This window comes from Papio anubis, chromosome 4 (assembly GCF_008728515.1).
Source record: "Papio anubis isolate 15944 chromosome 4, Panubis1.0, whole genome shotgun sequence".
Classification (NCBI taxonomy): Eukaryota; Metazoa; Chordata; class Mammalia; order Primates; family Cercopithecidae; genus Papio; species Papio anubis.
The window spans coordinates 77,473,630-77,486,779 of NC_044979.1; the positions used below are offsets into that span (position 1 = coordinate 77,473,630).

At 37.5% G+C, this 13,150-nt stretch overlaps 1 long non-coding RNA gene across 1 annotated transcript; it reads right to left on the reverse strand.

Annotated features, from left to right (window-relative positions):
- Window positions 1–4,807: 4,807 nt before the first annotated feature.
- Window positions 4,808–12,545, reverse strand: LOC103883058. The gene is made up of 3 exons (XR_002521063.2): window positions 10,779–12,545; window positions 6,664–6,742; window positions 4,808–5,711 (listed from the first exon to the last, which is right to left on the reverse strand). It is a non-coding gene; the product is annotated as an uncharacterized LOC103883058 (long non-coding RNA).
- Window positions 12,546–13,150: the final 605 nt, after the last annotated feature.

Here is a 13,150-nt window from a genome sequence, read left to right on the forward strand (position 1 = left end):
ATTGGGAAAAAAAAACAGGCTTATCACAAGAAAAATAATTACAAAAAGTATAAAGTGGAAGTAAATTTCTTCTTAGCAGTTTGCCCCATTATCTTCCTGCTCTATGTGTCACCTCCCTAAACTCCAACTCTCACTTTCTAGGGAAAGCTGCTTTAAAGTCTGTACACACGTAAGGAAATGTTCTGTACATAAACCACATCTGGCTGTGTTTCTCTGTGTTCATTTTTGCCTCTCTCTCTTTGCCTGGATAAGATCATACTGCATAAACTCTCCTCTAATGGCCTTTTTCCTATCTAAAATATGTATTTTGAAGAGTTTTCCTTATTAGCCTGTATATACCTAATTTTAAAAAACTGAATGGTGTGTGATTAGATGTCTACATCTCCCATTGATAGAAATGTACGGTATTTCCATTTGTTTTTACAAATGATACTGCAGTGAGCATCTTTGAGTATAAATCTGTGGCTACTTGTGAGTGAGTTTATCTCTTAGATAAATTAGGTGGAATTGTGAGCCAAAAGTTATGTGTATTTTACATTTTGATAGATATTGACCAATAGCCCTCCAAAAGTTGAACTAATTATCTCCCTATAAACTACACAGTATAGGAAAATGCCTGTTTTCCCAACACCTTCAACACTTAGCATTATAAAATTTCTACTTATAGCCATGTAGTAGATGAAAATCTTGAAAATATTTTAATTTACATATAGTCAATTCTGAATGAGGTTAAGCATAGATTTTATATGACTATTCACTGTTTGTATTTATTTACAATGCACTGTTTATTCATTTCCATGCTCAATTTTAACGGTGTTTACTTTGAAGAAAAAAATAGCTATATGGAAAAGCCCTGAATTTTATGTAATTCCCTCTTTATACACCTTTTCTGCTATAATTTGAAAGTTAGCTTTGGTCAATTTTTTCACTGTCACTGTTTCTTTCCTCCGCCTCCTCCCTCTCCTCCCTTCCTCCCTTCCTCCTTTCCTTTCTTCCTTCCTTCCTTGATAAGGTCTTGCTATATTGCCCAGGCTGCAGTGCAGTTGCTATTCACAGGTGTGATCCTAGTGCACTACAGCTTTGAACTCCTGGGCTCCTGTCTCAGCCTCCTTAGCAGCTGGAAGTACAGGTGCATGCCACTGCACCCAGTGCCTTGTTTCTTTTATGATAAGCATTTCTCTTTTAACCAGATTCTCCACACCTTGACAGGAATTAGGGTGAGGAGGACTAATAGTACTGCCAAAAGACCCCGATGGTCTTGTTTTAGAGATAATTTTTGTCATAACATTGCTTAGCATATTATGCTTTATAATCTTCTTGTCAGTAACTGTGTCCTTGGTATTCATCTTGTTTCTCAGTCGTTTCTACTACAGAAATAATCATAATTTCAAGAATAACAAAATGTCTGATTCCCTGTTTTCAGGATACTTTCATATACTAACAGACCAAAGTGACTGGACTTGGCCAATTCAGTTACAATGAATCCTATTGAAAAATGAACCTGGTTTACCTGAGGGCTAACTATTCAGGAAAAAATCTTTATCATGAAGACTTTTTAGTTTAATTTTCAAACAGGAAATTTATTCACAAGTGTATTAGGTTCTCCAGAGAAGCAAAACCAGTAGTACACACACACACACACACACACACACACACACACACACACACACGGGGATTTATCACGGGAACTGACTTTATCATTATGGAGGCTGAGAAGTCCCAGGAAGAGCCATCTGCAAGCTGAAGAACCAGGACAGCCAGTGGTGCAATTCAGTCCAATTCCGATGTCCTGAGAACCAGGGGAGCCAATGAAGTATCTATCAGCTGAAGGTATGAGAACATATGTGTGTGTGTGTGTGTGTGTGTGCGGGGGGGTGCAAGTCCTGGAGTCCAAAGGCCCAAGAACCAAGAGCTTTGATGGCTGAAAACAGAAGAAGATAGATGTTCAGACTCAAGAATAGAAAAATTCATTCTTTGTCCACCTTTCCGTTTTATCTTGGCACTCAATAGACTGGATGATGTCCACTCACATAGGTGAGGCTGGATCATCTTTACTCAGTCTACTGATTCAAATGTGAATCTCTTCTGGAAACACCCTCACAGACACACCCAGAAATCATGTCTTAAACTATCTGGGCATCCATTAGCCCAGCCAGGTTGACACATAAAATTAACCATCACGACATGGCTCAAAAGTCAAGAAGTATAAAGAAAACAAAGTGAAAAGTTTTTTTTGTTTCATCCCCATCAATTATCTTCCAGTTTCCCCACCCTATCCTCATGGAGTTTGTAGTATAGTGAACAGGTAGACAACCAAGAAATTATAATAAGGTACATTCAGTCTTCTCATTATCAGTAATTTTTTATTAGGTTTCTAGGTTCTGCGAGGAGGGTGTTACAGAATGCTGAGCTGGGAAGCTTCAACCATCAGATTTTAATATTTGTCAGTGAAGGGTTTAAAAAGATGGAGAAAAACTGAGTTAAAGGAATGAACTGCCACAGACAAAAATAAAATGGTCCCTTGGCCTACTTCTTGGAATCTCTATTGCAATAATTGCTATGTGTGTGGCAACTTCCTGGAGGTTACTTATATAAAAATGTATCCTGAAGTAATTCAAATGTGTCATGCTAATGCTCTGTCCACTTCTTACTAAAATGTATGGGTTAAAATTAACAATAATACTTTTGTCTGGGTACTGAATCTAAGTAGAAATTACTCATTTCTAAGTTGTAATGTATTGTATATAAATGTAACATTGTTATAATACAATTATATGTACACAATGTAAAAATGTAATATATTGTGTATATGTACAAATGTACATTTGTTGTGCGATATAATTGTAATATTTTCAAGTCCTATATGAATAAAGCTGTTATTTGCATGACTGTGTCCTATGAATAGTTATGGAAATGAATGAATAAGCTTTTTAGAAAGTTTCCAGAGCCATAAACACTTAAATATTTGTGCCTGAATTTTCTCATCAATTCTTTAGGTGTTTTCCCCTAAACAAAAGAATCTGTGTTTGTTTTTCATGAAATCATTTTTCTATTTTGGCATACATTTCTTTTTCATTTTAAAGTCTGCAATCTTTATTATATAACCTGCAGGCTATATGTGTGAGGTAATCCACTCCCCCTCTCTGTTGGAGGGGGAATGTTTTCCTGTGTCACTCTGTAATTTGTTTTGCAACAATTATTGCTATCTGTAATCATATCTTGTAATCACAAGAGATATATAGCTGAATTTAGAATCTGTTGAGAACACAGAAGGCAGCAGCAGTGTTTCTAAATGTCACTGACTTAATTATTTTAACTCATAAAATTTTTAAAGGTTCAAATGCATCAACCCAAATCATCCATTTCTGAAATGTATTTTAGATAAATCCCTTGAAGTGTTCTTTTGTTGCAAATGGGTGTCATTATGCATTAGTTTCTTTCTCCAAATCCCTGCAATCCCCTAATCTAATTTCCAATAAGACCATCTATCAGACAACTTATCTCTAGTTCCTGTGTTTTAAAATTACAGAAGCTAAATGTTGTGTTCCAGATTGTTTAGGGAGTCATACCTAGAAGCATTTGGTGCCTTACACTTCTTTCTATTCTTTCGATTAAGAAAACATAAATGTGTACATAACTGGTGTATTTTCCAATTATTTTAGGTGAACTTTACAAATGCATTTTGGCCCTTTTGCGGGGACCTATTTTTCCTTTTTAAAAGTACCAGCCATTCAACTTTGAATAACAGACAATGGAGCATTATTTTTTTTGAAAAATAAATTATCTTAGGTAGAGTTTTAGCGTTTGTATATATTAATCATTTATTTTTCCTGTACTGCTTAAAATGTATTCTTAAATTTGTATGTTGGGCAAGGCGTGGTGGCTCACACCTGTAATCCCAGCACTTTGGGAGGCCAAGGCAGGTGGATCACAACACCAGGAGTTTGAGACCAGCCTGGCCAATATGGTGAAACCCTGTCTCTACTAAAAATACAAAATCAAAATATTAGCCAGGTGTAGTGGCACATGCCTGTAGTCCCAGCTACTCGGGAGGCCGAGGCAGGAGAATCGCTTGAACCCAGGAGGTGGAGGTTGCAGTGAGTTGAGATCGCACCACTGCACTCCAGCCTGGGTGACAGAGTGAGACTCCATCTCAAAAAAAAAAAAAAAAAAAATATATATATATATATATATATGTATATATATACACACATATATGTGTGTGTGTGTATATACACGTGTATATACACACATATATATAATAGGTTTAGGTTATGAGATAGAAGATAAAGGAGGAAAAGCAACATAGGATGTATTTTATTCCTATTGAAATGTTATTTTTATTTTCCTTAAAAAGGGATAAAGTGGGCTATTAGTGCCAATTTTGGCAGATGAGTAGTCTGGTGACAAATAACACAGTAATAAATCGATGGCCCCCTTATACCTCCACTGGTAACTAAAGTTTACATTTGGTAAAGAAGATAGAAGCCTTTGCAGCTGCCTTAAATTATTCTATGGAAACAAGTGGTGCGTGCGTGTGTGTGTGTGTGTGTGTGTGTATTTTTTTTTTTTTTTTTTTTTTTTTGAGACAAAGTCTCACTCTGTCACCCAGGCTGGACTGCAGTTGTGCAATCTCAGCTCATGTCAACCTCCACCTCCTGGGTTCAAGCGATTCTCCTGCCTCAGCCTCCTGAGTAGCTGGGATTACAGGCGTGTGCCACCACGCCCAGCTAATTTTTGTATTTTTTGGTAGAGACGAGGTTTCACCATGTTAGCCAGGCTGGTCTCAAACTCCTGACCTCAGGTGATCCACCCACTGTGGTCTCCCAAAGTGCTGGGATTACAGGCTTCAGCCACCGTGTGCAGCCATAAATATATATATCTTACCTTGAGTTGTTTTCATGACTTACTCACACGGTGGAGACTGAAAGAAATTGCTCAGTAGGTCAATTCCTTTAGGTCACTGAGTCCTGACAGAAATAGTCCACAAATTTCCCTAGTTTAGAGGCAATGATTTCTAATTCCTAGCTCCCCACTTGGTCCACAGTATGCTCATCTTGAAAACATTTAGTCATTTTTGAGGAGATTCTAAAATGAGGCAACCCTTGGTCAACTATCTGCCTTTCATAAAAGGTCAATCAAATACATGACCAACAAAGACATACATTTCTGAGCCATATGGAAAAAATAATTGACTTAATGGGACCCTGATCACTTAAAAGAATAGATGCGTCTCTTAAAAAGAAAAGTGTATTCTCTCACCGGTTCCAATATTTTCATAATATTTAAAGCTCTCAAATGCTAAATAAAAATATTAAAACATTTGAGTGAAATGTGGCACTGTTTCTGATTTTCTATAAGGTTATGATAAATTTACTTGACACAATTTAACTTTAAATGGTCATGTTGTGTTAAGCAGAATTAAATTAATGAAAATAAATGTTACCATCTAAATAATAAATATTTCCTAATTGAGTAGCTAAGGTAAAAATAATGCTAAATTATCTAGTTTTTAATTAGTAATTATTCAACAGAAGATTTCTCCCTGCTAATTATCTTTCAAGATTCAGGTGAAAAGATACTAAGATCTTTTAACAAAACCATTCATTTAAGTCCATTATCAAATAAACTATAGTACCTTAACATTTTATGGTATGAGATTCTCACAGTCAAAATCATTGGCTTGTTTTCCTGGGTAATATTTCAAACCCCTGTGAAAAATGAATAGTTGCTTAGAAAAGAGGGCTAATTAAGTCACAGTGTCATTTATGGCATTGCCCAAAACTGTCACTCTGCTCATATATTTTCCTTTCTTTCAACTTACAGGCCTCACTATTTTTTGATAACTGGAAGTTTTCTGAATTTTGCATCTTGAATACCTCACTGTTTTTCTTTATCTGCCCACCAAAGAAACAATCATGTTGAAACTGCATTTTTTAATATGCAAAAGCCACCACATTTGTCTAAAACTTACATTCTGTAACATGTAAAGAAACAATAGTATGCAAACTACAGTTTTATCCTTGCAATCAATATGAATGTATTACACTATAAATTGTTTATGGCCTACACTTCTGGCCTTAATTAGCCATCTCAAAACGTCATGCTGTAGGTCAAATGGGGTCATAAAAAACATAAGTGGCTTACCTCAAACCAACATCACTATTAGAAAGTAACTTAAAACACATGCTTTATTGGTATTCTAGATTTAACATCATCTTCTTAGGAAAGATAACCTGGGGTTCCAGAATTATTAATTTTTTTAGCAACCTGTCAGAATCAAATTCTATGCAAATTAAATAAGAAACCAAATCGGAGTTTCACTAAATAGAACCTACAGAATTTGCTTGTTGTTAATGCTGGTGGATTTCTTTGAAACCTTAGACTAGTTAAATACTAAATAGCTAGTAAGAGTGGAGACATTGCTAGAGATTATACTAGACAGCTGTTGACTGAGATTTCATAGGGCAGTTTTAGACCTTGTTTATTTGTATCTCCAGTAGTTAGCCCAGGAGTTTTACTCCAAGTGCTTGTTAAATAATATAATGCATATTAAATTAATACCTTAAAAAGACAACCTCACTCTAGAAAAACAAAAGACAACCTCAAAATTCTATAAATTTAGTAATAATACTAGTTGATCACTCAGAGCACGTAACTCACCTTATGAAGAGGGGCTTTCAGAGTTGTGTTCAATTTTGTCACTTTCAGATAAAAATAAAAGTGAACACTGGAAGAACATCTGTAAAATTACAACCAAAGACAACCATACTGTAGTTCATCATTCATTCCCTACATTAGATTGTGCTTGATATTTCTTCAAAAATTCAATGTTAGTAAAAAGTTTGATTGTCCTAGTGAATTTAAGGATATTAACACTCTATAACCTATTGTTCCTTTCCTTTCTTAGCTTCCCAGGAAGATTTGGGGCTAAAGTAAATGCCTGATTATATTTTCTATATTAGGTTGGGTGTTTTTGTAGTTACCGTTTCCTTTTTCCAGTATTTCTCTTTTTATAGTTTAATCCTTTTTAGAAATGTGTGCTGTATATTATGAATTAGTGGCAGTTTTTTATTCTTAATCCTCATTTTTCAATTGTTTTTGAGCTTTCAGAACACATTGTTCGCTACTTCTTGATTTTTTTTTTTTTTTTTTTTTTTGGACAGAGTTTTGCTCTCTTGCCCAGGCTGGACTGCAGTGGCACAATCTCGGCTCACTGCAGCCTCCATCTCCCGAGTTCAATCAATTCTTGTGCCTCAGCCTCCCGAGTACCTGGGATTACAGTTGTGCACCACCACGCCCAGCTAATTTTTGTATTTTTAGTAGAGGCAGGGTTTTTCCATGTTGCCCAGGCTGATCTTGAACTCCTGGTCTCAAGTGATCCAACTGCCTCGGCCTTTCAAAGTGCTGGCATTACTGGCGTGGTTGAACCTCTCTCTTTCACTATATTCTTTCGGTCAACAAATATTTATTGAATACTTAATAGTTGTCAGGCACTGTTGTGATTCCTCTCCCAACTCAATGATCCTGTTCCTCATCCCATTCACTCTCACTTCTGCCCCGTAAATGGTGCAGGTCCACCAAGGTTCTGTCATTTATTTTATGATGTTCTCAATTCTGCACTCTGCTTTGATTTAGGAACACAATCCCTTACTTGAAACTTTTGAAGCCACATATGCTTCAAAATTCTGAATTTTTGGATTTTAGCAAAGTCATAGGTTGTAACAACCATATATTTTGTAACACTTTACACAGAGAGGGGCAGCACTCTTTAATCAAATCTATTAATATTTCTGCAATGAAATATATGAATGTTTACACAAAGCGAGATAGGGACTATGACTACTATAGTAGAATATGTAGACTGTATAAGTCTCACTGCATTTTGTTTTTTTGTTTTTTTTTTTTTTGAGATAGGATCTCACTCTGTCACCCAGGCTGGTGTACAGTGGCACAATCTCAGCTCACTGCAACCTTCATCTCCCAGGTTCAAGCAATTCTCCTGCCTCAGCTTCCTGAGTAGCTGGGACTACAGGCATCCACCACCATGCCAGGCTAATTTTTGTATTTTTGGTAGAGATGTGGTTTCACTACACTGGCCAGGCTGGTCTCAAACTCCTGACCTTAGGTAATCCACCTGCCTCGGCCTCACTACAATTTTTTTTTTTTTGAGACGGAGTCTTGCTCTGTCGCCGAGGCTGGAGTGCAGTGGCCCGATCTCAGCTCACTGCAAGCTCCGCCTCCTGGGTTTACGCCATTCTCCTGCCTCAGCCTCCTGAGTAGCTGGGACTACAGGCGCCCGCCACCTCGCCCGGCTAGTTTTTTGTATTTTTTAGTAGAGATGGGGTTTCACCGTGTTAGCCAGGATGGTTTCGATCTCCTGACTTCGTGATCCACCCGTCTCAGCCTCCCAAAGTGCTGGGATTACAGGCTTGAGCCACCGCGCCCGGCCCTCACTACAATTTTTACCAGGTGTTGCAGCTAAATGAGTTTTGTTTTAGAAAATGCTTTTCAAACCATTTTTGATTTTGAGATTGCAGATAAGGGATGATTTACTTCTTACCTTTTCTACTTTTCTAACTTTTTCTACTTTAAATATTTTAAGCAAATTTTCTCTCGAATCTGTCTGGTCCTACATTTCCAAATATTTTCTGGACATCTTTACTAAAGGACCTATCAAATACTTTAATTTGTACCAAAGCAAATGTATTGCCTTCTAACCCACTGATCTCTTTCTTGGTTGTTACTCTCTTTAACGCTTAGCATCATCACTGACAATGGGTGCAGGCCTTCATTACCTCTCCTTCAGTTTTGTGACATCCTAAACTAGGCTGGATAGGCTAATTTATTCATGCACTATGTTAGACATCAGCAAATACCAATAAGGCAGGCTTAACTTCAGGTTCCCCACTTATAAGGACCTCTTCTTAGTGGAGAAGGCTAATTAAAGGATTAAATAAATTAGAGAACATTGGTACAATGGGCTATTTTGGAACCATTAAAGACAATGAGATGACTATGTCAATTGCCAAGACATATTAAGAAAAAATGCATGTTGTGGAATAGTATATTGAGGTCCTATGAACAGATAGTTCATCTATATAGAGAAAGTCCTGGAAAGCTATATACAAAAACATGCATATTAAATTAATACTTTTTGGCCGGGTGCGGTGGCTCAAGCCTGTAATCCCAGCACTTTGGGAGGCCGAGACGGGTGGATCACGAGGTCAGGAGATCGAGACCATCCTGGCTAACACAGTGAAACCCCGTCTCTACTAAAAAATACCAAAAAAACTAGCCGGGCGAGGTGGCAGGCGCCTACATGTAGTCCCAGCTACTCGGGAGGCTGAGGCAGGAGAATGGCGTGAACCCGGGAGGCAGAGCTTGCAGTGAGCTGAGATCTGGCCACTGCACTCCAGCCTGGGTGACAGAGCAAGACTCCGTCTCAAAAAAAAAATAATAATAATTAATTAATTAATACTTTTAAAAGACAACTTCATTCTAGAAAAAACAAAAGACAACCTCAAAATTCTATAAATTTAGTAATAATACTAGTTGATCACTCAGTATTTAGCTCACCTTATGAAGAGATGCTTTCAGAGTTGTGTTTAATTTTGTCACTTCTAGATGAAAATAAAAGTGACCATTTGAAGAACATCTATAAAATTACAACTAAAGACAACCATATTGTGGTTCATCACTGATAGCAGTGTCTCTGGAAAGACAACGTGGATTTTATTTTCTGATTTTTCTTCTTTTAGTGTTGAAATTTTTCAGAGAATATGTATTTTAATCCGAAAAGGGATTATCAAATTAAATGTGATGAGATATATGAATGAATAAATATAATGAAGAAATATAACACGAAGAGGCAGGGCACGGTGGCTCACGCCTGTAATCCCAGCACTTTGGTAAGGCAAGGCGGGCAGATTGGTTTAGTTCAGGAGTTCAAGACCAGCCTGGGCAAAAATCACAAAACCCTGTCTCTACCAAAAATACAAAATATTAGCCGGGCATGGTGGAGCACACCTGTGGTCCCAGATACTTGCAGGGGCTGAAGTGAGAGGATCGCCTGACCCCAGGAGGTCAAGGCTGCAGTGAGCTGCGATCGTGTCATTGCGCTCCAGCCTGGTCAACAGAGTGAGGCTCCTGTCTTAAAAGAAAATAAGGTGGGAATACAGTACACAGTAACTAACTCAGGCTAAGTTATGAAAATCTTAGAAAATGCTTTCCTTTGAGTGCAGCAACAGACATTCCAATTAGAGCAAACAGCAGACCCAGTGGTACCCATTTCTTAAAGGGTACAGTGTGGGAACAGCAGATTGGGTGCTGGAGAGTAGCTTCAAGGGGAAACAAGATTTGACATTGAGGTTAGATATGGAAGATAGTGAAAAGGACTGGAGACAGTCAAGTGTTTCTGGGCAACTGGGTGGCTTATAGTAGCTTTAAAAGAAACAGGGCTAATCAAAACCACAGTGAGAATGCTACTTCATAGCCATTAGGGCAGTTATAATAAGAATAAGTCAGTGAAGGGCTTCAACTTGTTGGTAATATGGACCTGCTCTAGTCGGCGGGGAGCCTCTGGAAGTTGCTGATTTTTAAATAAAATACTTTTTTTTTTTCTTTTGGAGTGTTTTTAGATGTGCAGAAAAGTTACAAAGATAGTACAGAGAGTTCTCATATAAGCCCTCAACCATTTTGTCTCCCTTAATATTATCTTGCATTATCATGGTACATTTGTCAAAACTAAGAAACCAACACTGGTAAATTATTATTACCTGAAAGCCAGTCCTCATTCAGATTTCACTGGTTTTTCCATTAATGTGCTTTTTCTTTTCCAGGAGTCAATACAGGATCCCACAAAACATTTAGTTGTCATGGTCTCCATAATCTCCTCACTCTGAGTTCCTCTTCTCAGTCTTCCCTTGTTTTTCGTGAACTTCACAGTTTTGAGGGGTGCTGATCAGAAAGTTTGTCGAATATTCCTCAATTTGGGTTTGTCGGACATTTTCTCATGATTAGCCTGGAGGTAAAGGTTTTAGGAAAAATACCACACAGGTATTTTTATCACATTATTTTAGAGGACACATCATTGCTGATGTTAATCTCAATCACTTCATTTAAAATGTTTGCTAGGTTTTTCCACTGTAAGCTTCCCAGAAAGTTTTTCCTTTCCATACTTCTCAGGCTTTTAAGCTGTACATTATATTACAAGTGGTGTTTAATGCAATTTTTTTGGCTGGGCGATGGGAAGAGGGTGGAAAAAAGAAGGTCAGTTATATAGCTAAGGTTGTCATAATAATTCAAGTGATAGAGGACAAGCACTTGGACGTGTAGTGGCAATAGTAGATGGTAAAATGGATTGGAGATATTCAAGTGTTTCTGGGAAACTCGGTGGCTTATGGTAGCTTTAAGAGAAACAGGGTAAGACAAAACCACAGTGAGATACCACTTTATACCCATCAGGAAAGTTATAATAAAAAGTCAGATAATAACAAGTGATGGTGAGGATGCAGAAAAATTAGAATCCATACACGCTGCTGATAGGAATGTAAAATGGTGTGGCAACTTTGGAAAACAGGCAGTTACTCAAAAAATTGAACATATTTACTATTTGATGCAGCAATTCCACTTCTAGGTACATATTTGAGAAATAGAAACACAAGTACACATAAAAATGTATACACAAATCTTCATAATAGCATTACTCATTATAACTAAATGTCAAAAACTACCCAAATGTCCACCAATTGATGAATGAACAAAATGTGGTATATCTTATTTAGCCATAAAAAGGGTGGAAACACTAACATGCTATGTTACAACACAGATAAACTTTGAAAATGCTATGCTAAGTGAAAGAAACCAATCACAAAAGACCACATATTATGATTCCATTTGTATGACATGTCCAGAATGGAGACAAATCTAGAGACAAAAAGTAGATTTATAGTTGCTTAGCACTGGGGGAGTGGGTGGATGGTGGAGGGATTAGGCTATGATAGGGCAAATGGTAGGAGTTTCCTTTTGGGGTGATGAATATGTTTTTAAATTCATTATATTGATGGTTGTACAACTCTGAAAACACTAAAAGTCATAGAATTGTACACTTGAATTTGGTAAGTTGTATGATATGTAAATTATATCTCAATGAAATTACTATAAAAAAAAATCTGTAACACATGGCAGGGGAACCATACTTGTTCAAACTACACTCATTCAAATCGAAGTGCTGGTGGGACATCCAGGTGTAAATGTTGAGCAGCTCAAAACTTAGGTTGGGCCTAGAGATATGGCACCACAAATCATTAGCATAAAGGAGTCACTTAACAGAAAGCAAGATAATTCATTTAGTTCAATTTACTAAACATAGTAGCTGAAGGGAAGGTTTCAAACAGGGCAACTTCAACATTTAATAGCACTGAGTTTTCAGGGGTTAACACAGAATGAGGACTGACTCTGATATGGTTTGGCTCTGTCTCCCCACTCAAATCTCATCTCAAACTGTAATCTCCACGTGTTGAGGAGAGAGGTGATTGAATCATGAGGGTGGTTTCCCCCATGCTGTTCTTGTGCTAATGAGTGAGTTCTCAAGAGATCTGATGACTTTATAAGGCAGTTTTCCCTGCTCTTGCTTGCTCTCTCTCCTGCTGCCCTGTGAAGGTGTGTGCTTCCTCTTCTGCTATGACTGTAAGTTTCCTGAGACCTATCCAGCCATGTGGTACTGTGAGTCAATTAAACCTCCCTTGTTTATAAATTATCCATTCTTGGGTACTATGATATCTTTATAGCAGTGTGAAAATGGACTCATACAGTTAATTGGTACCAGAAGTGTGGGGTACTACTATAAAGATATAGAAAATACCAAAGTGACTTTGGAACTGGGTAATGGGCAGAGGGTGAAATAGTTTGGAGGTCTCAGAAGAAGACAGGAAGATGTGGAAATGTTTAGAACTTCCTAGAGACTTGTTGAATGGTTTTAACCAAAATGCTGATAGTGATATGGACAATGAAGTCCAGGCTGAGGTGGTCTCAGATGGAGATGAGGAACTTACTGGGAACTGGAGCAAAGGTCAGTCTTACTATGCTTTAGCAAAGAGACTGGCAGCATCTTGCCGCTGCCTTAGAAATCTGTGGAACTTTGAACTTG